We start from the raw sequence: 11604 nt of genomic DNA, 5'->3' as shown, positions 1-11604 counted from the left end.
AGAATGCCTAATCTTTCGCCTGCAGAACCACAGGTAGTTTTGAACTGCTGACCTTGAGGTTGACAGCCCAACTCATAACTACTACACTACCAGAGCTCCTTGACCTTGAACATAGCCCTACTGAATTTAGATATAATCTCAAGAACAGATTTGATGCATTAGAGACTTAGGACCAAAGACCAGAAAAGCTATGGGATGACATCAAGACTATCATACAGTCCCAAAGAGGAAGGTTGTTGTTGTTAAGTGCTGTTAAGCCAGTTCCAATTCATAGCGACCCTGCATAGGGTTTCCAAGAAGTGGCTGGTAGGTTTGAACCATCGACCTTTCGGCTCAATGTGTATTTATAATAAAAGAGGGAAGGAAAGTTAACTAATGAGGAGATGGCATCAGAAATGCTCAGATATTTCGAAAATGAACATATACCTTCCATGTTTGTATTTTTAAGAAAGAATGAATGCAATTATGAAATAAATACATAAAATAATCAAAGAAAATTCAGAGAAATCATCCCATCTAGATTTTAAAAAAGTGTTTCCATATGTTGGCATTGAACAAACCTCACTTTCTAATGATAGAATATTTTTGCATTTTTCTGTTTGACCCTGTTTTTGGTTTTTTGACAAACAAAAAAACAAAAAATAACATCATACAGGAAGAGATGCGAAAGGTCATTAAGAAGACAAGAAATAAGGAAAAGACCAAAATGGATGTCAGAAGAGATTCTCAACATTGCTCTCCATTGTAGAGATGCTAAAGCAAATGGAAGGAATGATGAAGTAAAAAAGCTGAACAGAAAATTTTGAAGGGCAGCTCAAGAAGACACAGTCGACTATTATAATAATAAAATGTACAAAGACCTAGAGTTAGAAAACCAAAAGGGAAGAACAATTAGCATTTCTCAAACTGAGAGAACTAAAGAAAAATTCAAACCTTGACTTGTGATGTTGAAGAATCCTACGGAGTCCTGGTGTGGTGGTGGTTGTTATGTGCCGTGGAGTCGGTTCCGACTCATAGTAACCCTGTACAGGGTTTCTGAAGCTGGAAATCTTTACAGCAGCAGAAAACCTCATCTTTCTCCAGCAGAATAGATGGTAGTTTCGAACTGCTGACCTTGAGGTTCGCAGCCCGATTCATAACCACTATGCTAAAGCACTAGAAAATAAGGTCAGTTTGAACCACAAGGTTGGTAGTTCAAGCTCACCACCCACTCCTTGAAAACCCTATCCAGGGTCGCTATGGGTCGGAACCTACTTGATGGCACTTAGCAACAACAACAACAATGGGCAAAATATTGAATGATGCAGGAAGTCACTGTACCAAAAAGAAATGGTCAATATTCAACCATTTCAAGAGGTAGCACATGATCTAGAACCAATGGTACTGAAGGAAGAAGTTTAAGGTACACTGGGAAAGAACATGGCTGTGGGAATTGATGGACTACAGATTGAAATCTTTCACCAAACTGATGTAGCACTGGAAGCACTCACTTACCTATGCCAAGAAATTTGGAAGACAGCTATCTGGCCAAGTGATTGGAAGGTGCCAGAGATTCAAGCCAGACTGAGACAAGGATATGGAACAAGGGGTATTATTGCTGACATAAGACAGATCTTGGCTGAAAGCAGAAAGATGTTCACCAGTGCTTTATTGACTATGCAAAGGGTTTTGTTGTTTTTGTTTGTTTGTTTGAAACAACAGACATTTATTCTCTCATAGTTCTGGAGACTTGAGGTCTGAAGTCCATGTGTTAGCAAGACTATGCTCTTTCACTTGACCTGGCTTCAATGACTGGATGATCAGAGCTCAACTAGAAGAAGAAAGAAGAGGAAAAAAAGAGTAATGTAATACAATTTGATGAACTTGACCCACACCTATGTATGCAGTAGCTCAAAAGAGGGAACAAATCTACAGTGAGGATCATTCCCATTCCCTTGATACACAGGGAATTAAAAAAATAAAATAAAAAGACTATGCTCTTTCTGGAGGCTTTAGGTAAGGACTCCTTCCTTGTGGTTTCTAGCTTTCAGTGATTGACTATGCAAAAGCTTTTGACAGTGTGGATTATGACAAACAATGGATAACACTGCAAAGAATAGATATTCCAGAACACTTAATTGTGCTCATGAGCAACCAGTATATAGTCCAAGAGGCAATTGTTCAAACAGAACAAGGGAATTCTGAATAGTTTAAAATCAGGAATTATGAACCCCAGAGTTGTATTATTTCACCATACTTATTTAATCTGTATATTGAACAAATAATCAGAGAAGATGGATTATATGAAGAAGAATGTGCCATCAGGATTGGAGGAAGACTCATCAACAACCTGCAATATGCAGATGATAAAACCTTATTTCTTGAAAGTGAAAAGGATGTCAGCTACTTACTGATGAAGATTAAAGACACAGCCTTCTATATGGGTTGTATCTCAATGTAAAGAAAACAAAAATTCTCACCACTGGACCAATAAATAACATGATAAATGGAGAAAAGTTTTAAGTTGTCAAAGACTTCATTTTGCTCGAATCCACTATCAACACTCATGGAAGTAGCAATCAAGAAATCAAACGAGAGGACTTCTGGCAAGATAGTGAGATAGTGGACTAGGAAGATGTACTACATGGACCCTCTACAACAAAGATACAAGAGACCAAAAAAAAAAAAAAAACACAGATGAAAATTCTGGCATCCTGAACTTCAGAAGAAAGGTTCGAGAGGTGGATGCAGTGCTTGCTGGGAGGAGAGGCCAAGCAGAGATGGCAAGAGAGTGAGAATGGCTGGCCATACATGACTTGACCATCTTGTGAGCAGCTTTGGCAGCGGAGGGAAGCCTGGAAGAACAGACTTGCACAGGCCATAGAAAAGACATGATTTTTACCCCCTCTCCCTCTCCATACCTTCCTTGGTGATCAGAAGTGTGGCCAGCTCCTACCCTCATCCACCTCCAGTGCAGACCCTGCTCTCTCGGGGTTTGGAGCTATACCAGTATGAGGTGGGGGTCAACTGTGCTACTTTGGTGTGCTGCTTTGGTACCTGGATTCAGGTGGGTTTTGTTCCAGACTTAAAAACCCACAGAGTCACTAGACCAGTATTTAACCAGTCACCTTGCCCCCAGCCTCCCTGTGATCCTAACAGACATGGAAACCAGCTCATCAAGGGCCCTCAGGAGCTACTTCCAGATTGAGTGCCCTGAACATAGATAGCACCAAGGCCAAAAGGAACTCACCCTAGGGCTGATGGGTACTCTGCTGTCACCTCCCTTCCACCTCTCCACCCCCACCCCTACAGAGAGTTCTCCACTCCAAGTTCAACAACCGCACTATTTGTTTTTATAGATATGACAACCTCGCAATTCCCCAAAGACAACAGACAATTTTAGCTCGCATGAAGAAACAAGTAGGAATGGCTCAAACAAATGACCAAAGTGCAGAGCCGGAAGATGTTTCTGAGGAAGAAAAGATAATAGAACTAACTAAAAAAGAATTCAAATGAATGATAATTAGGTACCTTCAAAATATCACTAGAAAGATAGAAGAAGGCAAGGAAAACACAATAAAAACTTTTGAAGAATTCAGGAAAACACTACAAGAACAAACAGATAAAATAATGTGAATTTTCAAACAATACAAAACCTGCAATTAGAAATCCGTAAGATTAATACTAGGATCTCAGAAATGGACAATATTTTGAAAGGGCAAAGGAGTAGATTTGAAGCAATGGAAGCCCAAATTAGTAAGGCTGAAGATAAATCTCTCAATACTAGTATGCTAGAAGAATAAATAAGGAGCTCTGGTAGCATAGTGGTTATGAATCGGGCTGCTAACCTCAAGGTCGGCAGTTCGAAACTACCAGCCATTCTGCAGGAGAAAGATGAGGCTTTCTGCTTCTGTAAAGACTTATAGAGCCTCGGAAACCCTGTGCAGGGTCACTATGAGTCGGAATTGACTCCACGGTACTTAACAACAACAACAACAACAGAAGAACAAACAGAAAAAAGAATGAAAAAAATCTGAAGAAAACCTATGTGGGACACCATGAAAAGAACAACTTACAGGTGATTGGAATAATAGACCAGAAAGAGACAAGCACAGAGAAAATTGTGGAGGAGTTGAAAGATGAGGAGATAAGCATACAAGACATTGAACGAGCCCCAAAAAGGGTAGGTTCCAAAAGAAAATCACCAAGACATATCATAATCAAACTTTCCAAAATCAAAGATAAGAAAATAATCCTGAGAACTGCTAGGGGAAAATGAAAAGTTACCTAACAAAGGAGAGCCAATAAGGCTAAGCTCTGATTTCTCATCAGAAACCATGCAGGCAAGAAGGCAATGGGATGACACATACAAAACTCTAAAAGAAAAAGATTCCCAGCCAAGAATCATGTACTCAGCAAAGCTGTCCCTCAAATATGGTGGCAAAATTAGGACATTTCCTCAAAAACAGTAATAACTAGACCAACTTTAATTCTAAAGGATGTTCTTTGGACTGAGAATCAACAAGAGCAAACAACCTGAGTTTACCATACATGGCAACACCACCCAAAATTCAATCCAGATATAAAATGATTTAAAGTAAAACAAACCTACAAGACTGAAAACAGGGAACCAGAGATATTAATTTATAATGAAGTCAACTACAAAGTAAACAGAAGAAATAATGCAGATACCGAATTTCTAAATGGCAAGGAAGTCAAGTAGATTTCATGATAAATCTGTTTTAAGCGGGGAAAAAAAGTGAATTAACCTCAAAGAAAAATAATACACCTAATATCAAAATAAAAAGAGGAAAATCAGAAAGATGTAGTAAATATTAACACATCAGAAATGAAAATGACAAGAAAATCCACAAACAAAATGAACCCATCATAGAAAATTATATGGAACAAAGAATCTAGCAGCACCACACACACACACACACAAACACCAGAAAAATGACAACAGTCAATTCATACTTAATGATAATTGCACTGAATGTAAATGGATGAAATGTACCAGCCAAGAGACATAAAGAGCAGAATGGTAAGAAAACAGAATCCTTCCATATGTTGTTCACAAGAGACATGTCAAAAAGATGGAAACAGACTAAATGCTGTGAAACACTTCACAACAGCGTTGAAGTTAGTGGACATTATGTGAAATTAGCCAGACACAATAGGGCAAACATTATACGAGACCAAAGGGCAAACATTATATGAGACCAAAGTTGTGAATAGTTAAAAAAAAAAAAAGTTTTCTTGATCAAAGAAACAATGTACAATGGAGTCCTGGTGTGGTGCAGTGGGATAAAGCACTGGATCTGCAAGGTCGGTTTGAACCTCAGGGCCAGCAGTTCAAACTCACAAGCCACTCCTTGGAAACCCTACATAAGGTCTCAATGAGTCGGAACTGACTACGGCACTTAACAATTATAGTTTTGTGGGGGATTGGGGAGGGGAAGGGAGAATAGTGAGGGTAGACACATGTTAACATGGGTGGCAGGGCAGGTAATATACAACAAGAGGGAGGTTAGCAGAGGAAGGTGAAGAACAGAGGAATGCAATAGTTAAAATGAATAGAGATAAATGTTATTAACTATTGGTACAATGCTATTAACTGAGGGGATTGCAACCACGTAGTGAAACAAAGTTGTATGGTTTGTTGAATATAAAACCAAAGATCTGCTATGTAAACCTTTATTCAATTCACAATACGAAGTGAGAAAAAAATCAAATGATATATTGCATTAGGTAAATCTGCTGCACAAGAATTCTTTAAAGTTCTCAAGGGCAAAGATGTCAGTCTGAGGAGTAAGGTGCACCCAACCCAAGCCTTAGTATTTTCAGTAGCTTCATATGCATGTGAAAGTTGAACAGTGAATAAAGAAGACCATAGAAGAATTGATGCACTTGAATTATGGTGTTGGAGAAGAATATTCAAAGTAAAACAAACTGCCAGAAGAACAAACAAATCAGTGTTGGAAAAAGTACAGCCAGAATGTTCCTTAGAAGCCAGGATGGTGAGACTTCATATCTCCTACTTCAGACATATTATCAGAAGGGTCCAGTCCCTGGAGAAGGATATCATGCTAGGCAAAGTGGAGGGTCAGCAAAAAAGTGGAAGCCCTCCAATGAGCTGGATTGGCACAGTGGCAGCAGCAAAAGGCTCAAGCATCACAATGATTGTGAAGATGCTGGAGGGCCCAGCACTGTTTCGTTCTGTTGTGTATAAGGTTGCTATGACTTGGAACCGACTTAGCACCTAACAACAACATCTCAGCTTGCAAGCCCAGCACCTCTTTCTGATAACAAACCTTTGCTCCCGTGGAAATTTTGCCTTACCTGACTATTCTTAATCAGTAAAAGACAAGAGCCCTCCCTTGTAGGACAGAAGTATGATTAGCACTCACAGTAACACTGAGACTTACGTAACAGACCTGGGAAGGGCCAAGGAAGCCAAGATCCACCATGGCAGTGGCATGGGTTGAGGGTACAGTTGGATCCTGGGCCTCCAGGGCACTGGACTTTGCAAATTCCTCCTTCAGTTATTGTTCAGTCTTCCACATGCGGTTACTACACTCTTGATGAACAGAGGTTGCTAAATCATAGACAATCACTGGGCTCCTTATCTCAGGAACAGCCTTTGCTAAGTCCCCAGCACTTGACAAGTGCTGTTTCTGATTCAGGGCTTAGAAAGAGATATCATTAAAGGAATCACACCTCAGACTTCTTCACAGTAACCCACTTCTGGTTCTAGCCAGATACAAGTTATCATATGCCATTTCAATGTTTTCTCCAGAAATGACTTCATCTGAGGCTTCACAAAGTCTATGAGGTTGTTGTTGTCAGGTGCCATTGAGTCGGAACCGACTCATAGTGACCCCATGCACAGCAGAATGAAACAATGTCCAATCCTGGGCCAACCTCACTACGGCTGCCACACTTGAGTCCATCAATGCTGCCACCTGGCCAGTCCATCTCATTGGGGAGGTCTTCCTCTTTGTCTCCAACCCTCCATCTCACCAAGTATGATATCCCTCTCCAGCGACTGTTCCCTCCTGACAATATGTCCAAAGTATGAGAGACGAAGTTTAGCCATCTTGGCTTTCAAGGAGCGCTGTGGCTGCACTTTTTGCAAAACAGATCTATTGGTTCTTTTGGCAGCCCATGGCACTTTTAGTATTCTCCTCCAACACCACAATTCAAAGGCATCGATTCTTCTACAATCTTCCTTATTCACTGTCCAGCTTTCACATCCATATGAGGTTATTGGAAATACCATGGCTTGGGTCAGGTGTACCTTAGTCCTCAGCTTGAGGACTATGAGGTAGGAAAGATAAATATTATGAAACTTATTTATAGTACATATAAGCCGCAGGCCACACAGCCATTCAGTTTCTCTATAAAAGTGGGAAATAATGTTTATGAACAAGTAGGCTAATTTTTAGGGGGAAGGGTTCCAATACCCCAGCTTCATCTCCTGCATTCATCCCCCACCCATGCCTGAAAGCACTCTGCTCTCCACTCTACAAAAACAACAACAATAACAAACCCTTTGTGGTCTAGTTGATTCTGATTCACAGTGACCCTATAGCTTATAGACTAGAGTAGAACTACCCCCATAGGGTTTCCATGGTTGTAATCTTTACACAAACAGACCACCACATCTTTCTCCCTAGGTGCTCTATGGGTTAGCAGACAAACTCTTTAACCACTGCATTACTAGGGTGCCTCCACCACCCTTTAGCTCATTAGAATGCTTTCACTTATATTGTTGTTGTTAAATGCCTTCAAGTCGGTTCCGACCCATAGTGACCCTCTAGAGGGTTTCCAAGGAGTTACTGGTGAGTTGAACCACCAACCTTACAGTTCAAACTGACTTTGCAGTCTAACGCATTAACCCACAGCGCCACACCAGGACCCCTTTCACTTACAGGAGGGCCTTTAAAAAGGTCATGGAAAAATTCCTTTTTCTTTTCATTCCACTTTCCATGACCTTTTAAAAGTCCCTTAATTTTGGAGCTTAAATTCGAAAGCACTTGGTTTGTGGAAGGCTTCACTTTAGAGAGACAGCTGTTTTGAGTCTTTACACAAATTCAGATTTCCTCCATTTGAGTTCCTTCAGATCATTAACCAGTAATGTCTACAACTTTGCCCTCAGGCAGAGTGTGTTTGAAAGTGGATTCCAACTCCCATAGCCAGCTCAAACCCTCCAGCCTCTTTGAGGGAGAAAGATGAAGCTATCTGTTTGCATGTAACTCTTTAGTCTTGGAAACCCTATCTAGGGTCTTCTGAATTGGAATTGACAGGATGGCAGTCGGGGGAGCCAGCCCAGGAAGGGGTAGTCTTTGCCCTCTGGGAACTTGCCTGGGTATGCCCTTAATGATTTACAGTATTGGTACCAGGGCCACATGGTCATGAGTCATACTCTGATCATCAAGTAGCCAGGTGATCTGAGGACCCCAGAACCAATCCTGGAAAAGTTTCTCATCTGTGGTTACAGACTCATCTCCTTAATGGTCCGTTCTCCATATCTATAGTCCTGCCTATGACTGATAAATTGGACCAATCAGGATTTTGTGACAAATGCCTTTGTTTCCGATGATTTATAGGGAACCCTGATGGTGCTGTAGGATAAGTACTGGACTGCTAACACAAGGTTGGCAGTTCAAATCCACCAGTCAATCCGAGGAAGAACTAGGAAGCTTTCTGCTCCTGTAAAGATTTAGTCTTGGAAACCGTAAGGAGCAGTTCTACTGTGTCCTACAGGGTCACTATGAGGTGAAATGAAAGATGATTAGTCACATAGCTGTGAATCCTTTGTACACCATTAAGGTCTCCTTCATCCAGACAATCTGTCTTTGTCGTATATGAGGTTTAGTAAAGGGGGAGTCTATAAAATATGGAGTCCTGGTGTGGCACTGTGGGTTAATGGGCTGGACTGCAAGGTTGGTTTGAACCACAAGGTTGGCGATTCAAACTCACCAGCTGCTCCTTGGAAACCGTATACAGGGTCGCTATGAGTCAGAACTGACTTGAAGGCACTTAACAACAACAACTATAAAGTATGGTGTCTTCATGTGGCACTGTAGGATAAGCACTGCACCTCAAGATTGATTTGAACCACAAGGCTGGTGGTTCAAACTCACCTGCTGCTCCTCAGAAACCCTATATAGCATTGCTATGAGTCGGAAATGAATCAATGGCACATGACAACAATAACACCAACAATAAAATGTGTTTAGATTTGGGGTCTTTTTTCCCTAGAGCACAATTCAACAGATTGACGGTCTAGTACTATTCTGAGGTCTAATGATGAATGAGACTTTGGTCCCTGTCCCCAAGTGAAGATAAAGAGGGATATTTAGCCCAGTCCCCATTAATTATCACAATTCAGTAAATACCAAGTCCTTTGTAAAAGGCAACTTCTTTTATAAAGTGATGAAACAGTGATTGGGTGGAGTAATACATTAAGTTCTGACTAATTAGGAGTCCTGGTGTGGTGTTGTAGGATAAACAATGGAATGCTAACCACAGGTCAATGATTCAAACCCACCAGGATTGGGTTCTGCTGTGCATAAGGTCGCTATATGTTGGTACTGACTCGATGGCACCTAACAACAACAACTGGTGAGTTTGAACCATTGACCTTGCGGTTCAAACCAACTTGCAGTCTAGTGCATTACACAGCGCCACATTTTCAAATATGGCATGGGACAATGATGGGATGTACTGCTAACAGTGTCAGATTACCCAATAAACAAGGTTGTTTTTGTTATTGTCCTGGAGTCGGTTCTGACTCACTTGCATAGGGTTTCCAAGGAGCTGCCGGGGAGCTTGAACTGCTGACCTTTCAGCTCAAACCAACCTTGAAGTCCAGTGCATTGGAGTCCACAAGACTCCAATAAACAAGGTAAGCATAGGCATACTTGTGCTTATTTACTAATCTGTAGTGAAGAAGTTCACATGTTCTCAACACATCGCAGATTTCAAATTTACAATCTTTGATGGGGACAGATAGCCAGTAATCTAGGTAAGCATGGGCTTTCTTGTGTTAATTACTAATCTGTAGTGAACAGTTTCACATATTTTCACCAGACTGTTTTACTCACTACACTGTTTGCTGTAAGTATAGCAAGTAAGCACAAGTAAACCCATGCTTACCTGGTTTATTGGTTAATTAGCCCCCGGATTAATTACTGGGGGGGTTAAATGTTGTCAAGTGGGTTCCAACCCATGGCAACCCTGTATGAGGTTTCTCAGGGGCAGTCGGTGAGCCTGAACTGCCAGCCTTGCAGTTCAACCTGACTTTGCAGTCTAGCGCATTAACCCACAGTCCCATATCAGGAGTCCACTGGGGGAGTTAGGCCACCATCATGTGTACCAGTCCCCCTAAGTAATTCCTACTTCAATGCTTTCTACTTATCAAAATCTTCATATACCAGTGGGGGAAAACAGTGTGGAGGAAAAGCAAGTTTTTAAAGTTTCTATTTAAATTGACCTGAAATATACAATCTAAGTGAAAACTTTTGCTATAGCTTTCTAATCAGCACACTGCTTTCACTATGCTCACCATGCAAATTAGGCTCCAGATAAATCCAGGGGCCCTACTTGCTCCACCAAAGAGCTGGACTGGCTATTGGAGATGATAAAATAAGTAAAAGTGCCTCTGTGATGGGCTTCGGACTCAGGTAGTCTGAATTGCCTAGATGTTCATTGCTAGCTGTGTTTTTTCAAGTCAACCCCAGTCTACTCAAATAGGAAGTGTCAACAGACTGTGAAAGACCTTTAGTGTAGGTGCAGATTGGTAGCTATTAGCACAAGATAAGCTCTTTGAAGCTGCTCATCTATGACAGTCTTGGCTTCATGGAAATAACATGGACTTTGGAACCACACAAAAGAGCCCTGGAGGCAAAGTGGTTAAAGAGCTCCACTGCTAATAGAAAAGGTGGGTAGTTCAAACCCATCAGTTGCTCTTCCAGAGAAAGATGTGGTAATTTTGCTTCTGTAAAGATAGCCTGGGAAGCCCTGTGGGGCAGTTCTACTCCTTCCTCTAGGGTCACTTTGAGTTGGAAACCACTTGAAATCAATGGGTTTGGTTTTGGGTTGGAAACTACACAAGCTCAGGGGAACTTGGGTGACATTTGGAATTTAAAGATGAGGGTGGAGACATGGGTACAAAGTTCCCAGACCAAATCTGTGCACTATGGTAGTAATCTAGAAGCCCTGGTGGCAAAGTGGTTAAGTGAAAGGATGACTGTTTGGGATGTGGTAGTCTGCTCTGATAGCATTTGTTGTTGTTGTTGTTAGGTGCCATCGAGTAGGTACCGACTTATAGCGACCTTATGCACAGCAGAATGAAACACTGCTCGATCCTGGGCCAACCTCACTACTGTTGCCACACTTGAGTCCATTGATGCTGCCACCTGGCCAATTCATCTCATTGGGGGTCTTCCTCTTTTTCTCTGACCCTCCACCTTACCAAACATGATATCGATATCCTTCTTCAACAACTGGTCTCTCCTGACAATATATCTGAAGTATGAGAGATGAAGTTTGGCCATCCTGGCCTTCAAGGACCACCCTGGCTAAACTTCTTCTAAAATGGATCTATTGGTTCTTTTG

The 11604-nt window shown here is 41.3% G+C and overlaps 1 protein-coding gene across 1 annotated transcript in view; it reads right to left on the bottom strand.

The window, feature by feature from the left end:
* The window catches only part of PNKD (paroxysmal nonkinesigenic dyskinesia), a 121166-nt gene that overhangs the window by 84879 nt on the left and 24683 nt on the right, over positions 1-11604 (bottom strand). The window lies entirely within an intron of this gene.

The sequence above is a fragment of the Chrysochloris asiatica genome, unplaced genomic scaffold (assembly GCF_000296735.1).
Source record: "Chrysochloris asiatica unplaced genomic scaffold, ChrAsi1.0 scaffold00110, whole genome shotgun sequence".
Lineage (NCBI taxonomy): Eukaryota > Metazoa > Chordata > Mammalia > Afrosoricida > Chrysochloridae > Chrysochloris > Chrysochloris asiatica.
The sequence above is the reverse complement of the archived record's forward strand: the minus strand, read 5'-3'. Positions and strand labels throughout refer to the sequence as shown.